Here is a 20,128-nt window from a genome sequence, read left to right as displayed (position 1 = left end):
TTGCTACAGAGAACAGTGTCAATCTCCCTAACTATACTGTCCCCTTCTACCACTACGTTCCTTTTTTCTCCCTCCACTTGAATGGTTTCCTGTACCATGGTGCCATGGTCAGGTTGCTCATCCACCCTGCAGCCCCCACTCTAATCCAAACAAGCTGAAAGAACCTCAAACCTGTTGGAAAATCACAAAGGCTGAAGCTCCTGCACTCCTGCCCTCTGGGTCCCCTTACCTGCCTCAGCTGCGGCCACACTCTCCTGTCCCTGACCACTGACCAAATCAGAAGACCCTCTCCTAAGAGGTGTGACTGCCTCCTGGTACAAAATGTCCAGGTAACTTTCCCCCTCCCTGATGTGTCCCAGTGTCTGCAGCTCGGACTCCAGTTCAATGACTCTGAGCCGAAGCTCTTTGAGTCACAAACACTTACTGCAGACATGTTTGCCCTGGATCACACTGGCATCCAGGAGCTCCCACATGCTGCAGCCATGACACATCACCTGTCCTGCCATCCTTAATGTGTTTTAATTAACTACTTAATTATTTTATTCAGTTATTTATTTTATTTTCCTTTCATTAAGCTTACCACTAGTTCCTTTACTATTTTAAAAGTTCGGATTAGAATGGACCTTAATCGCTTTCCAGATACTCACCAAAGAGGTATCTTCTTCCCAAACTAATTGCGTACCTGTTTGCCTGTGATGTTTGATGCTATATTTGATTTAAATTAAATTAAAATCTTATCTGTGTACTCACCCTGGTGGCTGTCTGTTTCCCTGCTCTCACTGTTGATTGTGACGTTCATCTGATGTCACTTTTCGATTTTTCCCTGCTCCACTCCCATCGTGCTCCTCTCTCTCTCCACTCCCACCGTGCTCCTCTCTCTCTCTCCACTCCCACCGTGCTCCTCTCTCTCTCTCCACTCCTACCGTGCTCCTCTCTCTCTCCACTCCCACCGTGCTCCTCTCTCTCTCTCCACTCCCACCGTGCTCCTCTCTCTCTCTCCACTCCCATCGTGCTCCTCTCTCTCTCGCCACTCCCATCGTGCTCCTCTCTCTCTCTCCACTCTCATTGTGCTCCTCTCTCTCTCCACTCCCATTGTGCTCCTCTCTCTCTCTCCACTCCCACCGTGCTCCTCTCTCTCTCCACTCCCATCGTGCTCCTCTCTCTCTCTCCACTCCCACCGTGCTCTCTCTCTCTCTCCACTCCCATCGTGCTCCTTTCTCTCTCTCCACTCCCATCGTGCTCCTCTCTCTCCCTCCACTCCCACCGTGCTCCTCTCTCTCTCTCCACTCCCATCGTGCTCCTCTCTCTCTCTCCACTCCCATCGTGCTCCTCTCTCTCTCCACTCCCATCGTGCTCCTCTCTCTCTCGCCACTCCCACCGTGCTCCTCTCTCTCTCTCCACTCCCACCATGCTCCTCTCTTTCTCTCCACTCCCACCGTGCTCCTCTCTCTCTCTCCACTCCCACCGTGCTCCTCTCTCTCTCTCCACTCCCACCGTGCTCCTCTCTCTCTCTCCACTCCCATCGTGCTCCTCTCTCCACTCCCATCGTGCTCCTCTCTCTCTCTCCACTCCCATCGTGCTCCTGTCTCTCTCTCCACTCCCACCATGCTCCTCTCTCTCTCTCCACTCCCACCGTGCTCCTCTCTCTCTCTGCACTCCCACCGTGCTCCTCTCTCTCCACTCCCACCATGCTCCTCTCTCTCTCTCCACTCCCACCGTGCTTCTCTCTCCACTCCCATCGTGCTCCTCTCTCTCTCTCCACTGCCACCGTGCTCCTCTCTCTCTCTCCACTCTCATTGTGCTCCTCTCTCTCTCCACTCCCATCGTGCTCCTCTCTCTCTCCACTCCCATCATGCTCCTCTCTCTCTCTCCACTCCCATCGTGCTCCTCTCTCTCTCTCCACTCCCACCGTGCTCCTCTCTCTCTCTCCACTCCCATCGTGCTCCTCTCTCTCTCTCCACTCCCATCGTGCTCCTCTCTCACTCCACTCCCACCGTGCTCCTCTCTCTCTCTCCACACCCATCGTGCTCCTCTCTCTCTCTCCACTCCCACCGTGCTCCTCTCTCTCTCTCCACTCTCATTGTGCTCCTCTCTCTCTCTCTCCACTCCCACCGTACTCCTCTCTCTCTCTCCACTCCCACCGTGCTCCTCCCTCTCTCTCCACCCATCGTGCTCCTCTCTCTCTCCACTCCCATCGTGCTCCTCTCTCTCTCCACTCCCATCATGCTCCTCTCTCTCTCCACTCCCACTGTGCTCCTCTCTCTCTCTCCACTCCCATCGTGCTCCTCTCTCTCTCTCCACTCCCATCGTGCCCCTCTCTCTCTCTCCACTCCCACCGTGCTCCTCTCTCTCTCTCCACTCCCATCGTGCTCCGCTCTCTCTCCACTCCCATCATGCTCCTCTCTCTCTCTCCACTCCCATCGTGCTCCTCTCTCTCTCTCCACTCCCATCATGCTCCTCTCTCTCTCCACTCCCATCATGCTCCTCTCTCTCTCTCCACTCCCACCGTGCTCCTCTCTCTCTCTACACTCCCATCGTGTTCCTCTCTCTCTCTCTACTCCCATCGTGCTCCTCTCTCTCTCTCCACTCCCATCGTGCTCCTCTCTCTCTCTCCACTCCCACTATGCTCCTCTCTCTCACTCCACTCCCAACGTGCTCCTCTCTCTCTCTCTGCACTCCCACCGTGCTCCTCTCTCTCCACTCCCACCGTGCTCCTCTCTCTCTCACCACTCCCACCGTGCTTCTCTCTCTCTCTCCACTCCCATCGTGCTCCTCGCTCTCTCTCCACTCCCACCGTGCTCCTCTCTCTCTCTCCACTCTCATTGTGCTCCTCTCTCTCTCTTTCCACTCCCACCGTGCTCCTCCCTCTCTCTCCACTCCCATCATGCTCCTCTCTCTCTCCACTCCCATCGTGCTCCTCTCTCTCTCCACTCCCATCATGCTCCTCTCTCTCTCTCCACTCCCACCGTGCTCCTCTCTCTCACTCCACTCCCATCGTGCTCCTCTCTCTCTCTCCAGTCCCATCGTGCTCCTGTCTCTCTCTCTCCACTCCCACCGTGCCCCTCTCTCTCTCTCCACTCCCACCGTGCTCCTCTCTCTCTCTATCTACTCCCACCGTGCTCCTCTCTCTCTCTCCACTCCCATCGTGCTCCTCTCTCTCTCACTCCACTCCCACCCTGCTCCTCTCTCTCTCTCTCCACTCCCACCGTGCTCCTCTCTCTCTCTCTCCACTCCCACCGTGCTCCTCTCTCTCTCTCCACTCCCATCGTGCTCCTCTCGCTCTCTCCACTCCCACCGTGCTCCTCTCTCTCTCTCCACTCTCATTGTGCTCCTCTCTCTCTCTCCACTCCCACCGTACTCCTCTCTCTCTCTCCACTCCCATCATGCTCCTCTCTCTCTCTCCACTCCCACCGTGCTCCTCTCTCTCTCACCACTCCCGCCGTGCTCCTCTCTCTCTCTCCACTCTCATTGTGCTCCTCTCTCTCTCTCTCCACTCCCACAGTACTCCTCTCTCTCTCCACTCCCACCGTGCTCCTCCCTCTCTCTCCACTCCCATCGTGCACCTCTCTCTCTCCACTCCCATCGTGCTCCTCTCTCTCTCCACTCCCATCATGCTCCTCTCTCTCTCCACTCCCACTGTGCTCCTCTCTCTCTCTCCACTGCCATCGTGCTCCTCTCTCTCTCTCCACTCCCACCGTGCTCCTCTCTCTCTCCACTCCCATCGTGCTCCTCTCTCTCTCTCCACTCCCATCGTGCTCCTCTCTCTCTCTCCACTGCCATCGTGCTCCTCTCTCTCTCTCCACTCCCATCATGCTCCTCTCTCTCTCTCCACTCCCATCATGCTCCTCTCTCTCTCTCCACTCCCATCGTGCTCCTCTCTCTCTCTCCACTCCCACCGTGCTCCTCTCTCTCTCTCTCCACTGCCATCGTGCTCCTCTCTCTCCACTCCCATCGTGCTCCTCTCTGTCTCTCCACTCCCACCGTGCTCCTTTCTCTCTCTCCACTCCCACCGTGCTCCTCTCTCTCTCTCCACTCCCACCGTGCTCCTCTCTCTCTCCGCTCTGTGTCTGGTCTCCGACTCTGGGCTTTTAGTATGGTTTTTAAACCTCTGCCCCCACCGTGCTCCTCTCGCTCGCTCTCCACTGCCATTGTGCTCCTCTCTCTCCACTCCCATCGTGCTCCTCTCTGTCTCTCCACTCCCACCGTGCTCCTTTCTCTCTCTCCACTCCCACCGTGCTCCTCTCTCTCTCTCCACTCCCACCGTGCTCCTCTCTCTCTCCGCTCTGTGTCTGGTCTCCGACTCTGGGCTTTTAGCATGGTTTTTAAACCTCTGCCCCCACCGTGCTCCTCTCGCTCTCTCTGTTTCCGTTATGTTGTGTATTGTCGCCCATGAGGTGGGCATTGAGAAAGTGGAGTCCCTTTTAGTTCTGGACACCTCAGAGTTAATATGCAGCATCCACAAAGCAACCTCCATGCAGTAAATGGCACCATGTACCATGGGGAATTCTGCAATCCTTGCCTGCTTCTCCCTGTTAAAAGAGAATGAAATCTATTCAGCTCTCTTGGAATACTGAGCCTCAGTTACCTCTCTTATGCTAACTGGGAGATGTTGCAAATATCTTCTGGAAGGATGCTGATGCATAAAAGTTCATGGCCACACTTACCTTCTCTGGCAATGTTGTCCACGCCCTGCTCAGAAGCTGTACTTGTGGCTGCAGCAGGTAGTAGATTTCAATAGGGATGTCCTTAGTGAAGCAGAGACATCTGACATAGTGTTCCTCACTGAGTTTCAGGTGGGAGAATTATTCTCTGAAGACTCTGGGCGGAACTAGCCTCCTGCTGAGGACCCTTCTCCCCCTCCTCCCCCTCACTTTTCCAGCAACTTGCCCTGCTCTGTGTCACCTCTGCTCATTCTCCATGTCATACTGTTGTCCAAAGGGGATGCATAATATTGCACCCATTTGTGGGAACAACTGGTTTGTGCAGAATCCTTGAAGTCAGGACAAAGTTCTTCACCTCGTGCCACACCAGTCCCTGTAGATCATAGAAACTTCAAACAACTCTAGAAACAATCACAGCAAGAGCCAATAGAAATCAATCAGCAACTAACCTGTAAATAGTTGATGACCCCCTTTAAATAATGCCGGTGGAGAGTCCTTCCTGCTGCTCAACGCATGTTCAGCTATGCGAGGTTAAGAGATAGCGTTAGCTGGAGCTTTGATTTCAAAAACTGTAGCACAATTAGACACTGATTTGATGATCTGCCTTCTCTGCATACTTCCAGCAAATGCCCCCTGCGCATGAGCCAATGCCCTCCCCAAAATGCCATCTGATATGGTTAGCATCAGAAGTGTGCACGCCACTGCAGATGCCATTTTGGAGCCAAAACAGCATTTGTTGCACTGAGAAAACGCACACTAAGGAGCCAAATTTCACGGCCAATACCTCTTGCACCTTTCAGCTACAACCTTTCAATGACGGGAAATCAAACAGCGTTGTCTGCAGTTAAACAGAACTTGTCAAATTGAAGTGATGGTTTCTTGAACCTCAACTATATGTTGGACACAACTCCGCTTGTACTTATTGCCAAGTTTGTCACTTTAAATTAAGAGCAAAATACTGCGGATGCTGGAACTCTGAAACGAGAGCAGAAAGTGCCAGAAATACTCAACATGTATGGCGGCATCTGTGTAAAGAGAAACAGAGTTAACGTTTCAGGTCTGTGACCCTACATCAGAACTGGCAAAAATTAGAAATCTAACAGTCTTTGAGCAAGTGAAAGGGAGGAGGGAGGAAGAAGAACAAGAAGGAAGGTCTGTGATAGGACGGAGGGGGGAGAGATTAAATGACAGATGTCTTGGAACAGAATGCAGATGGAATGCTAAATAGTTGTAGTAAAAGACAAAGCACGAGTCCAGAAAGAGTACTTATGGCAAAATAATGAACAACTGTGTACAAAAGCAAAAACATGAAAAGTGAGTTTAAGACTAGCACAGTTCATGTTTTTGCTTTCGTACAGAGCTGTTCATTATTCTACCATTAACATTCTCTCTGCACTCGTGCTTTGTCTTTTACTACAACTATTTAGCACTCCATTTGCATTTTGTTTCATGACAACTGTCATTTAATCTCTCCCTCCTCTGTGCTATCACAGTCCTTCCTTCTTGTTTTCTTGTTCTTTTTCACCCCTCCCCCTTTCACATGCTCAAAGATTGTTACATTTCTAATTTTTGCCAGTTCTGATGAAGGATCACAGACCTGAAATGTTAACTGTTCCTCTCTACAAAGATGCTACCAGACCTGCTGAGCATTTCTGGCACTTTCTGTCTTCCCTTTAAATTGATGGTTTTCAGGAAAGAGCAGTTGTAAAATGGTTCAATATTCTCTTTCAATGGAGACATATTAACATATTATCTCCTGAGTGAATACGAAAGGACTTGGGATATCATCTGGAGGCCGCAAGAGCATTTCTGCTCAACTATCTGTTGTAATAATAAAAATCTGAAGGTACCAGCTATATCTCATAAATATATCTTAAAATTATAGAGTTTTGTATGACTTGAAATATGACAGAATTCTTTATCTCTTAGAGATATCAGGAGGTCAAAATGTAAGGCCTTTTGTGGGCAGATTTGGAGTGGTCAGGACTTCCATCCACACCATGAATGTACCCCTGACCTTGTCCCAAATATCTGGGTCTCGAGCGTCTGCACTGTTTTTGGTGATAGAATGGGGAAGGATTTTCTTGTGGCACCTTGTCACAGTGTAGACTGATTCACAATTTGTGGTTGCATAATAACAACATTCTGAAACTGGGCATTTCTAGTTTTGCCAGGTTCAGAAATGCAAATGATCATTTTACCATCAATTGCTCTGTAAAAACTAACTTTAAAAATTTTAAATACCCTCCCCCACTCACTTTTCCTTAGCAACGCTCGATGGTAGAGATGTACAAACATCCCTTGATCACTGCATGACTCAGGTGCAAACAAATGAAATCGAATCAAATTATGGACTTCCTTTACTTGCAACGCACCTTAACATGCCCATCCATTTGTGGACAGTTATGTTATGCATTCATCCCCACCATGGTCAGGACTTTCCAATAGATGCAAAAAGAGGCAGGAATTTGACACAATTGGCGTCTAGCCCACCCTACCCAGAAAGTAATCCCATTATGGTCCTGTGGTCTTTGATGTCGCCTCAAATTACCATTACTAAATCATAATGTTTTTGCAACATGTGGACATCAGCCAATGTACAGTTATCTATTTTGATTGTATTTAGTAACAATGAGGCATTCTGCCCTTTAAATGCCTCCTTAAATTTGTGATGCCTGACGACCGCACTGGTTCAGTCTGTGGCTGAGTGATACAGATCAGGCAGGGCTAACCCCTGGTGAGTTAGCGCAGAAGCATGACAAGGGTGTTATAACTGGCCACAGGGCCCCTGAGTTAGGAAGGGGAAAACTTGGCCACGGTCTCCAACTTCTGATAGCTATCCAGCTGAAAGGATGCATGAGTGAATGTCAGGTAAGGACAGAATTGAGCTTGACTATGATGTCCCACCCCATGATATCTGACACTGTCTAGACCTGTGAAGAATTGACAATTTAGTCATTTACAGGAGGCAGCTAATTGGTAGAAACAAAATGCAGCACCTTCAGCAGAAATGAAAATTAGCACCAAAAATGTAAAACATATTTAACTCTTTGTGTCACCAAATATTTATTAAATAACCCTTTCAGAATTGAAACAGCATTTCTGTAATCCATTTGCTATTTGAGTTATTGCAACTTTTGTTGGTATGCTACATGACTGGTGTTTCAACACACTGATACATTAACGTCTTCTACAATGTATTTTATTTCAATTCAGAGCAATGAGCATAATTCTAGTCAAACTGTCTCCCAGATGAGCTGTGGGTGCTGATAATTACAGTTGCAGTTGGTTGACTCCATGAGGTTATCCTCGGAAAATTACATCCAGATCTGTTAGTACATTATTGATAAGGTCTTTGGGGCTTCTTGGGTCAAAGGGCTTATTAAGGTCATAAAGACCTGAAGGGTGACCTTGGGTGATTAAGGGTCACTCATTTGGTCTAGGAGGAATTTGGGACCAAAGGAACAAAGAACAAAGGAGCAAAAGGTACACTTGAATATTAATCCACAGATTAATGTGTCAAGGAATGTATTTCACAGATTCCGCACATTGGGGAGCAACTAATTAAATGTAGTTTTTTTTTTTTTAGTGTTTTTTTCAGAAGTGAAAATCTTTAAATAGATCTCCTTTGTTTGATGTCAAGGTTTTACTGCTAAACAATACAAATTAGCAGAGCATTGGCTTAGATACAGATACAGGCCGAAAGCACTGGGGCCACCAAGAGCAAGCACCATAGAAGCTGTGGAGACAATGGAAGCACTTGGAGCACTTCCAATTCCACACGTTCCTTCTCCTTGCTTCCAACACCTTACAAGACAAATAATTATTCCTCTCCCTTGCCCAGGCCCCTTTTACTCTCAGGGATCTACACTTTGATTCCATGGTCTGATTTACAGTTTGGCAGAGAAGAATAAGCAGATTGTTCTGTTGCGACACTTCTGGAATCAGCTGACACAAGTGGCTCAGGAGGCCACCTCCTGGATGGCGTACATCCATTTACGCATGTGTTCAGGAGAACGGCTCAGTTCTTTTTTTTTGTCCAGTTTCCTCCCTTTTCTCACCCATCTGGAAGGTGCTGATTTATACTAAGTACAGTCAGGAAACTAGCAGGTTTCCTGAAACTCCTCTTTTTTCAAGTGTGAGTTTTGACAGTTAGTGCAGGCATAATATTTGACTATGTTGTATAGTACATCTCAATGAAATTCTGTCCTCATTCAATCTCCGTCTTTCAGCACAGGTAAATGGTTAGTAATCAGGAGGAGGAAACCTGGTGATTTTTTTACTTTCACAGCCTGGAGATTTTGAGCCCAGTTGTAGAATCCCTAGTGCCATCATGTTGGTTAATCAGGACAGGGCATTGAACTTAGCATATTGTTACGACCGGGTGGGGAAGAGGTCTAGGATTCCCTTTCAGCCTTCACCTGGTCTTACCGTAACAAGGTTTTATTTTTAAATACATGGTTTTTAGCTCCCCCTTGGTGAATGCTTGTTCACCACTTTCCAATTATAAGGCAAAGAATCCAGCACAAATAGGCTTTCTTCGGTTTAAAGAAGAAAAATTGAAATTTATTAAACTTAAACTCTAATTTAGTTAACACCTACAGATACACGCTGCGCCCCATGCTAGTGTGCATATGCGATACACATACAAATAGAGACAGAAAACAGCAGAAGAAAAATAAAGTGGAAAGATTTGAGGCAAAATCGGAAGGGTTTTGTTACGGTTCTTCGAACTCACTGTAGAGTCCTTGATTGTCGGTAGATCTTGCTTTTCATTGGGGCCCTGTATTCTTCTTTAAACCTTAAACACAAACAAGAAATGCTGGAAATACTCAGCAGGTCTGGCAGCCTCTGTGGAGAGAGAAGCAGAGTTAACGTTTCGGGTCAGTGACCCTTCATTGGAAGTGGCAGATATTAGAAATGTAAAAGGTTTTAAGCAAGTAAAGCAGGGGTGGGGCAAAAGAGAACAAAAGAGAAGGTGTTGATAGGACAAAGGGTCACAGAGAATAACTGACCAGAAGGTCATGGAGCAAAGGCAAACGGTATGTTAATGGTGTGCTGAAAGACAAAGCATTAGTACAGAGAGGGTGTTAATGGACAGAAAACCGAGCAGCCTGGCCCCAAGCACAAACATGAAAAAAACAGTGGGTAGGCACAGTAGAAACAAACTAAAGAAACTAAAATAAAATAAACACATAAAAAAGAAAAAAATAACGAAAAATAAAAATAAAAAGAGGGGCCTGTCATGCTCTGAACTTATTGAACTCAATGTTCAGTCCGGCAGGCTGTAGCGTGCTTAATCAGTAAATGAGGTGCTGTTCCTCGAGATTGCGTTGATGTTCACTGGATCTTTTCTTTAAACCTTGTTCGCTGTAGGTGACTTTTCGCTCTTGAGGTTCATGTGTCTTCAATGGATTCAGAGGCTTGTGAGAAAGAGATGGGAGCAGTCAGGAAAGATCTTCTCAGTCCAGGAGCAAACAGACTCTCTCAGTTCAAACTGTACAATTCAGAAAACCCCAGGCTGCCAAGCAGGTTAGTCATGTAACTGGTCTGACCACATCTTGGATTGTATCACTTTAGCAGTCTCTGGAATGTTCCTCTTACACACAATACCTGGTGATCAAGGTCCATTGTGGGTTGAATGTGTCAGGGAATGGTCTGTTGTCCTTCCAAGCACCGTCTGTTAATATGCAAATGTCTTTTCCAGCCACGGCTGATCCGTTTAACAAGTCCTTTCTTCACTCCAGTAACAGTTTAAAATCAATGTTCATGACAAAATTAATGTGCCTCGTTCTTGGCAGGTGTGGGCCTAGCATGACACTCCATACCCAGTGGAATGAAATGCGATTTGAGAAAAGGCGCATTTTATTAAAAGGGTCGAGAGAAAATGTAAGATGCAGAAAAAAACATGCATTTCTCTCATTCATTCACAAATCCTAAAACTTATTAAAATGGCCCCTTTTTTGGCATCCCAATAAACATATGGTTCTTTTTTGGGGATGTTTCTCTTCTGTTTTCCCATTTCCATGGCTGCCTAGGGTCTTTGCTCTTGCTGAGGTAATTTTCTTTTCCCCAGGAGAGTCAGTCGTGGGCGAGTCTAACCTGAACTCTTCTTCACTGCTTTGCTGAGTCATGCAAAGGCTTTTGACTTTAGGGGGATGGGTGTTTTTTTTCTGACTGTGGGGGAGATTATTTGCTAATCTCTCCTTTGTCCCAGAAGACTCCTGCCTGCAGGTATTTGTGCAGACTCTACTGCACTCCCCTGTGGCACTTTGACTAGGTGAGGCATCACCCTAACAGTTTGTCTGCCCCCTAGAGGTCTTTTTTGTCTCTGCAGGTTCCTCTAAATGCTGTTAGCAACTCTTGAGGTGCTTCTAGTGTCTGCATTTACATAGGAGGATGTGGGGTCTAACTTTTCACATTTTCCAGGGTTGGCTGACCGGACAGCAGGGGTTTTCACCTGGGATTCCTCCCGGACTTCCTTTAACCTGCCCTCTTGCTCGCTTTTCCCCTTCTCTTTCTAAACTTTTGCCAGCCTTGTGCCTGCTTGTCCCCTTTTGTTCTCGGTGGGGGTCCCTTACAGTTCACCAGCCCTCTGAACACAGTGTGCAGGTTTCACTGTAGGTTGGGGTTTCCCCTCAACCTGGCACATGTGGCAACTTCTGCAGTACTCATTTCCCGGCGGAGCAGCAGGAGAAGGTAGCGACTCTTCGGTGGGTGAGTGAAGGCATCAGGAGCTGTGTTTTGAAAGTAAGTACTTACTGTTTTACTTACTGTTTTCCTTGTCTTTGAGTTTCTTTTGGCGCCGGAGGAACCGGAAGCTGGTCGGCAGCGAGGACTCCTGGGTAGGTATTTTCCTTAAAGGTGCGGAGCTCCGTGGACTCGGCCTCATTTCCCGGCGGAGCAGCAGGAGAAGGTAGCGACTCTTCGGTGGGTGAGTGAAGGCATCAGGAGCTGTGTTTTGAAAGTAAGTACTTACTGTTTTACTTACTGTTTTCCTTGTCTTTGAGTTTCTTTTGGCGCCGGAGGAACCGGAAGCTGGTCGGCAGCGAGGACTCCTGGGTAGGTATTTTCCTTAAAGGTGCGGAGCTGAGTAAACCCGAGCCACTACACATGTAGTGTCTCCCACCCATCCTCCTACTCTAACCTAATAATAAGACCCTTTTTACCCTCCTCCTCTAACCAAAAAGGACTGAGCAGGTAAGCTATTTACTGTTTTTGTTAATATCTATAGTTGTACTTAACTAAGGGGTAATTGAATAAAAGAAATGGCAGCCAGTGTAGTGTATTGCTCCTCCTGCAGTATGTTCGAGGTGAGGGGAACCTCCGGTGACCCTGCCGACTTCACCTGCTGGAAGTGCATCCGTCTCCAGCTCCTATCAGACCGTGTTAGGGAATTGGAGCTGGAGCTGGATGAACTGAGGATCATTCGGGAAGCTGAGGGGTTGATAGATAGAAGCTACACGGAGGTCGTTACTCCACAAATCAAAGGCAGCTGGGTAACAGTTAGAGGTGGGAAGAGGTCAGTGCAGGGATCTCCTGTGGTCGTTCCCCTCAACAACAAGTATACAGTTTTAGATACTGTTGGGGGGGACGGCCTATCGGGGGCAGGCTGCAGTGACCGGGCCTCTGGCACGGGGTCCTGCACTGTGGCTCAGAAGGGAAGGAGGGAGAATGGGAGAGCACTAGTCATCGGGGACTCGATGGTGAGGAGTACGGACAGGCGGTTCTGTGGGCGCAGGCGAGACGCACGGATGGTTTGTTGCCTCCCTGGTGCCAGGGTCCGTGATGTTTGTGATCGCGTCTTCAGGATCCTTAAAGGGGAGGGGGAGCAGCCAGAGGTCGTGGTGCACATTGGCACCAACGACGTAGGAAGGAAGGGTGGCACAGATGTTAGAAGTGAGTTTAGGGAGTTAGGCTGGAAGCTGAAAGCTCGGACGGACAGAGTTGTTATCTCTGGTTTGTTGCCGGCGCCACGTGATAGTGAGGCTAGGAATAGGGAGAGAGCACAGCTGAACACGTGGCTGCAGGAATGGTGTAGGAGGGAGGGCTTCCAGTTCTTGGATAATTGGACTGCATTCTGGGGAAGATGGGACCTGTTCAAACAGGACGGGCTGCATCTGAACCAGAGGGGCACCAATATCCTGGGAGGGAGGTTTGCTAGTACTGTTCGGGAGGGTTTAAACTAGTTTGGGAGGGGGATGGGAACCGGACTTGTAATCCAGGGACCAGTGGGTCCACTCAGAAAGACAAAGAGTGTAGTGAGGTATTGGGGAAGGTAGCACTGTCACAGAGGACAGATGGGCACGGAGAAGGGTTAAAGTGCGTATACTTCAACGCAAGAAGCATCAGGAATAAGGTGAGTGAATTGAAGGCGTGGATGGGCACTTGGGACTACGATGTTGTGGCCATCACTGAAACGTGGATAGGTGAGGGGGAGGAATGGTTTTTGGAGGTACCTGGTTATAGATGTTTTCATAAGATTAGGAATGGTGGTAAAAGAGGTGGGGGGGTGGCATTGTTAGTTAGAAATAGTGTAACAACTGCTGAAAGAATTTTCGAGGAGGATCTGCCGACTGAGGCACTGTGGGTTGAGGTCAGGAACAGGAAAGGAGCAGTCACCTTGATGGGAGTTTTCTATAGGCCCCCCAATAGCAGCAGGGAGGTGGAAGAGCAGATTGGGAAACAGATTTTGGAAAGGAGCAGAAGTCACAGGGTAGTAATTATGGGGGATTTCAACTTCCCAAATATTGATTGGCAACTCTTTAGATCGAATAGTTTGGATGGGGTAGTGTTTGTGCAGTATGTCCAGGAAGCTTTTCTGACGCAGTATGTAGACTGCCCGACCAGAGGGGAGGCAATATTGGATTTGGTACTAGGTAATGAACCAGGGCAAGTGATAGAGCTGTTGGTGGGCGAGCACTTTGGAGATAGTGATCACAATTCTGTAGCATTCACTGTGGTAATGGAGAGGGATAGGTATGTGCAACAGGGCAAGGTTTACAATTGGGGGAAGGGTAGATATGATGCTGTCAGGCAGGAACTGAGGAGCATAAGTTGGGAGCATATGCTGGCAGGGAAGGGCACGGTCGAAATGTGGAACTTTTTCAAGGAGCAGATAGTAGGGGCCATTGATAAGCATGTCCCTGTCAGACAGGGAAGGGATGGTCATGTGAGGGAACCGTGGTTGACAAGAGAGGTTGAGAGTCTTGTTAGGAAGAAGAAGGATGCGTATATAAAGTTGAGGAAAAAGGGCACAGGCATAGCTCTGGAGGGATACAAGATGGCCAGGAAGGATCTGAAGAAAGGGATTAGGAGAGCTAAGAGAGGGCATGAAAAATGCTTGGCGGGTAGGATAAAAGAAAACCCCAAGGCCTTTTACGCGTATGTCAGAAATATGAGGATGACTAGGGGGACCGTAGGTCCGGTCAAGGACAATAGCGGGAGACTGTGTGTTGAGCCGGAAGAGATAAGTGAGGTTTTGAATGAGTACTTCTCTTCGGTATTTACGAATGAGAAGGGGTGTATTACTGAAGAGGACGGTGTGAAACAGACTGGTAAGCTCGAGGAAGTGCTCGTTAGGAGGGAAGACGTGTTGGGGTTTTTGAATAACTTGAAGATAGACAAGTCTCCCGGGCCTGACGGGGTATATCCAAGGATGTTATGGGAAGCAAGGGATGAAATTGCAGAGCCGCTGGCAATGATCTTTTCATCTTCTCTGCTGACGGGGGTGGTACCAGGTGATTGGAGGGTGGCAAATGTTGTGCCCCTGTTCAAGAAAGGGAATAGGAACAACCCTGGGAATTACAGGCCAGTTAGTCTTACTTCGGTGGTAGGCAAGTTGATGGAAAAGGTGCTGAGGGATAGGATTTCTGAGCATCTGGAAAGACACTGCTTGATTCGGGACAGTCAGCACGGTTTTGTGAGGGGTAGGTCTTGCCTCACAAGCCTGATTGAATTCTTTGAGCAGGTGACCAAGCAAGTGGATGAGGGTAAACCAGTGGATGTGGTGTACATGGATTTTAGTAAGGCATTTGATAAGGTCCCCCATGGTAGACTTATGGAGAAAGTCAGGAGGCATGGGATAGTGGGGAATGTGGCCAGTTGGATTAAGAATTGGCTAACTGATAGAAGGCAGAGAGTGGTCTTAGATGGTAAATACTCAGCCTGGAGCCCAGTTACCAGTGGCGTGCCGCAGGGATCAGTTCTGGGTCCTCTCCTGTTTGTGATTTTTATTAACGACTTGGATGAGGAAGTCGAAGGGTGGGTCAGTAAATTTGCAGATGATACAAAGGTTGGTGGAGTTGTGGATACCGAGGAGGGCTATTGTCGTCTGCAAAGGGACTTGGATAGGTTGCAGTGCTGGGCTGAAAAGTGGCAGATGGAGTTTAACCCTGAAAAGTGTGAGGTCGTCCATTTTGGAAGGACAAACATGAATGCAAAATACTGGGTTAACGATAGGGTTCTTGGGCATGTGGAGGAGCAGAGAGACCTTGGGGTCTATGTGCATAGATCATTGAAAGTTGCAACTCAAGTGGATAGGGCTGTGAAGAAGGCATATGGGGTGTTAGCGTTCATTAGCAGAGGGATTGAATTTAAGAGCCGTGAGGTGATGATGCAGCTGTACAGGACCTTGGTAAGGCCTCATTTGGAGTACTGTGTGCAGTTCTGGTCGCCTCATTTTAGGAAGGATGTGGAAGCCTTGGAGAGGGTGCAGAGGAGATTTACCAGGATGTTGCCTGGAATGGAGAATAAGTCTTACGAGGAAAGGCTGAACATTCTAGGCCTCTTCTCATTAGAAAGGAGAAGGATGAGGGGTGACATGATAGAGGTTTATAAGATGATCAGGGGAATAGATAGGGTAGACAGTCAGAAACTTTTTCCCCGGGTGGAGCAAAGCGTTACAAGGGGTCATAAATTTAAGGTGAAGGGTGGGAGATATAAGGGGGATGTCAGGGGAAGGTTCTTTACCCAGAGAGTGGTCGAGGCATGGAATGCCTTGCCCGGGGAAGTTGTTGAGTCAGAAACTTTAGGGACTTTCAAAAGGCTTTTGGATAGGTATATGGATAAAGGAGAATGATGGGGTATAGATTAAATTGTCCTTGACAGAGGACAAAGGATCGGCACAACATTGTGGGCCGAGGGGCCTGTTCTGTGCTGTATGTTCTATGTTCTATGTTCTATGTACTCCACCACATCTTTGTGGCGTTTTGGCCAGTCAAACTGCTGTCTCATTCAGGCTTTGGTCTTTCGTATACCGGCATGCACAGCCACTGTAGTCTCGTGGGCCCTTCTTAATATTTCTTTCTGGTACCTCTGTGGCACCACTATCTGGTGAACTATTGCCCATTCCTTGCACTCAGGTCTATGAGGAGAACTCCATTTCCTCATCAGTACCACATTCTTTAAATAGTAGCAGTCAGGGACTCCCTCTTCTTCACTTTCAGACTGGGCAGCCTGTGCTAACTCTCGCAATACTGGGTCGGCTCACTGAGCCTCAGCTCGGGAAAATCCATTTAATTCATTCCCTGGGTCTCCTAACTTTCCAAAGAAAGTCTCGGATAGGCAGACCTCATGGTCATCTACCTGCAGTGCCAATGCAGTCTCCTCTGGGGGAGCTGGTTTGATCTTGGCCTGATTCACTACACATTCAGGGAAACTGCAGAGGACCGTCTCCTGCCACTGCCCTGTTTCTCTGACCTCCTGCGGTCTTTCTTTCACTACTGGGGGGCTTCATCCCTGCCAAATCATTACCTTGGAGCAGGTCAACTCCATCCACAGGCAAACTAGGGACAATTCCGACAGTCCCCGGTCCCGAAGCTAGGTCGTACTCTAGGTGTACCCGGTGTACAAGTACAGGCATACACTGCCCTCCAGTACCATTCACCACCATTCTGGTGTTCACCGTACTCTATGGGGGAAAGGTCAGGCCTTTTCCCAGTGAAAGGGATCTAGTGGCCTCAGTGTCCCTGAGAATTACTATGGGCTTGCTTGCCCCACTTGAGGGGTATGGGGTTACTTTCCCTTCCAAGACAAAACCTTGATAACCCTCAGGAATCCTATTGAATTTTCCTGCACTTGCAGCTGTAAGTTTCCTGAGACTCACTCTTAATGCGGTTAAAGGCACAGATTGCTCTGCTGTGCTTTCCATCAGGTTCACTTCTTCACTGAACGGTTGTGCCCTGATTAACCCTACCAGTTTTCCCTTTAGTTGCCAGTAGTCAGCTTTTAAATGCCCTGCTTTATTACAATGGAAGCACACAGGTCTCCAGGTCTCGCTCCTGCTCATAGCACCTTCCTTTTTGGCTAGAGAAGGGCCCCCTGTGTGTTCTGCTTTTCTTTCTCTCCCTGGACTGCTTGAGCTCCTATCACCTTCTCACCCTTGGTCCTTTTCAGATTTGTGGGGGTGACTAGGAAAGGTTCTCCCCTGGGAGACCGACTTATAAATTAAAGCAAACTCATCAGCCAGCATGGCCACTTGCCGGGCTTTCTGAACCCGCTGCTCCTCTACATGGGTCTTTATGAAGAGTGGGAGAGAGTTTTTAAATTCCTCTAACAGAACTGCTTCCCTGAGATTCTCATAGCTGAGCTGTACTTTAAGGGCCCTCAGCCACTGGTCAAAAGCCAGCTGCTTACTTCTTCCAACTCCAAAAAGTTCTAAACTTTTGGCGATAGGCTTCGGGTACTAATTTGTATGCCCCGAGGATAGCATTTTTTGTCAGTTCATAATTTGATGCACTCTCATCTGGCAACAGGGAATAAACCTCATGGGTTTTTCCAGTTAGCTTGCTTTGTAGCAAGAGAGGCCAGGTCTTAGCTGGCCATTTTAGCTGCATTGCCAGTTTCTCAAAGGACACACAAAATGTTTCTACATCCTCATCATTGAATTTTGGAATTAGTTGAGCTAGTTTTAACAATTCTGTACCCAGCCCTGAATTATGCTCCTCCATATTGGCCATGCTTTCACTGAGCTTACTCTGTCATTCCCTAGTTAACTCAAGCCGCTTCAGCTCTCTTTCTTTGCATTCTTTCTGGAATATTTTTTTCTCTTTCTCTCTCCTCTCTCTCTATCATTCCTTCTCCTGTCTTTCTCTCTCTCTCTCTCTCTCTCTCTCATTCTTTCTCTTCACGTTCCTTCTGGAAGGCTCTCTCTTTCCTCAAATTTAAGTTTCCTCCATTCCAATTGTATCGTTGCTAGCAATACCCTGTTGGAGTCTGCTTCTAACTCTGTTTCTGTTTCTTCAGATTCAAGGGAAAAATGGTTGGCCACTAGCCTTAGGAGTTCAGATCTCCTAGCCTTGCCATGTACAGTGATCCCACACTGCCCAGTCATTTTCTTCAACTCCTCCATAGACAATGCTTTTAATTTATCCCAAGTTACTTCACCCTGGGTAAGGGAGCTATTAGCTTCAGTCACAGAGATGTTAGTATTCAATCACATACAACCACAAGAAAACATATATTAATCTTGCTCTTATTAATTGGGAACACTTTGGTTTCCCACTTCCAATTTCTCTCATTTGTCTGTGGGTCAATTGTGGACTTGAGCACCCAAATTTCTCTTATGACCTGGTGAGAAAGAGGTCTAGGGTTCCCTTTCAGCCTTCACCTGATCTTACTGTGTAAGGGTTTTATTTTAAAACACATTGTGTTTTTAGCTCCCCCATGGTGAATCCTTGTTCACTGCTTTCCAATTATTTTAGCAAATTATAATTATACAGGCTGGTGAGCCTTACATCAGTGGTGGGAAAATTATTGGAAGGGATTCTGAGAGACAGGATTTATATGCATTTGGAAAGGCAAGGTCTGATTAGGGATAGTCAGCATGGCTTTGTGCATGGGAAATCATGCCTCACGAATTTGATTGAATTTTTTGAGGAGGTGACCAAGAGGATTGATGAGGGCAGGGCGATGGACGTTGTCTACATGGATTTTAGCAAGGCCTTTGACAAGGTCCCGCATGGTAGGCTGGTCCGGAAGGTTCAAACACAGGGGATCCTGGGTGAGCTAGCCAATTGGATACAAAGTTGGCTTGGTGATAGGAGGCAGAGGGTCGTTTTTCCGATTGGAGACCGGTGACCAGTGGTGTGCCGCAGGGATCGGTGCTGGGCCCTCTGCTGTTTTTCATATATATTAATAACTTGGATGTGAATGTAGGGGGCATGATTAGTAAGTTTGCAGATGACACCAAAGTTGGTGGTATAGTGGACAGTGAAGAAGATTGTCTAAGGTTACAACAGGATATAGATCAACTGGGAAAATGGGCAAGGGATTGGCAAATGGAATTTAACGCAGACAAGTGCGAAGTGATGCATTTTGGGAAGTTAAACCAGGGCAGGACATATACAGTGAATGGCGGGGCCCTGGGGAGTGTTGTTGAGCAGAGAGACCTTGGGGTGCAAGTACATAGTTCCCTGAAAGTGGCAACACAGGTAGACAGGGTGGTGAAGAAGGCACATGGCATGCTTGCCTTCATCGGCCGAGGCATTGAGTACAAGAGTTGGGACGTCATGTTACAGTTGTACATAACGTTGGTTAGGCCGCATTTGGAGTTCTGTGTGCAGTTCTGGTCGCCACACTACAGGAAAGATGTGATTAAGCTAGAGAAGGTGTAGAAAAGATTCACAAGGATGTTGCCTGGTTTGGAGGGCTTGAGTTATAAAGAGAGATTGGATAGGCTGGGTCTGTTTTCCCTGGAGCGAAAGAGGCTGAGAGGGGACATGATAGAGGTATATAAAATTATGAGAGGCATAGATAGGGCAGATAGCCAGAATCTGTTTCCCATGGTAGGAGCGAATAAAACTAGAGGGCATAGATTTAAGGTGAGAGGGAGGAGGTTTAAAGGGGATCAAAGAGGTAAATATTTCACACAAAGAATAGTGGGTATCTGGAATGAGCTGCCAGAGGACATGGTGGAGGTAGGAACAGTAGCAACATTTAAGAGGCATCTGGACAGGTACTTGAATGAGCAAGGCATAGAGGGATATGGAATTAATGCAGGCAGGTGGGATTAGTATAGATAGGCATTATGGTCAGCATGGACGCAGTGGGCCGAAGGGCCTGTTTCTATGCTGTACGACTCTCTATGACTCTATAAACCAGCACAAACAGGCTTTCTTAGGTTTAAAGAAGAAAAGTTGAAATTTATTAAACTTAAACTCTAATTCAGTTGACACCTATGGATACACAACGTGCCCACGCTAACATACAATACACACCTTCAAAAAGAGACAGAAAAGAACAGCAGAAAAATAAAGTGGAAAAGTTTGAGGCAATATCTGAAGAGTTGTTAAGGTTCTTCAAGCTCAATGTAGAGTCCTTGATTTTAGGTCGATCTTGCTTTTCGTTGGGGCCCAGTATTCTTCTTAAACCTTAAAATAAAAGCAAAATATAGCAGATGCTGGAAATCTGAAATAAAAACAAAAAAATGCTGGAAATACTCAGCAGGTCTGGCAGCATCTGTGGAG

This window comes from Heterodontus francisci, chromosome 31, assembly GCF_036365525.1.
Source record: "Heterodontus francisci isolate sHetFra1 chromosome 31, sHetFra1.hap1, whole genome shotgun sequence".
NCBI classification, from domain to species: Eukaryota; Metazoa; Chordata; class Chondrichthyes; order Heterodontiformes; family Heterodontidae; genus Heterodontus; species Heterodontus francisci.
This window is presented reverse-complemented; position numbering follows the sequence as displayed.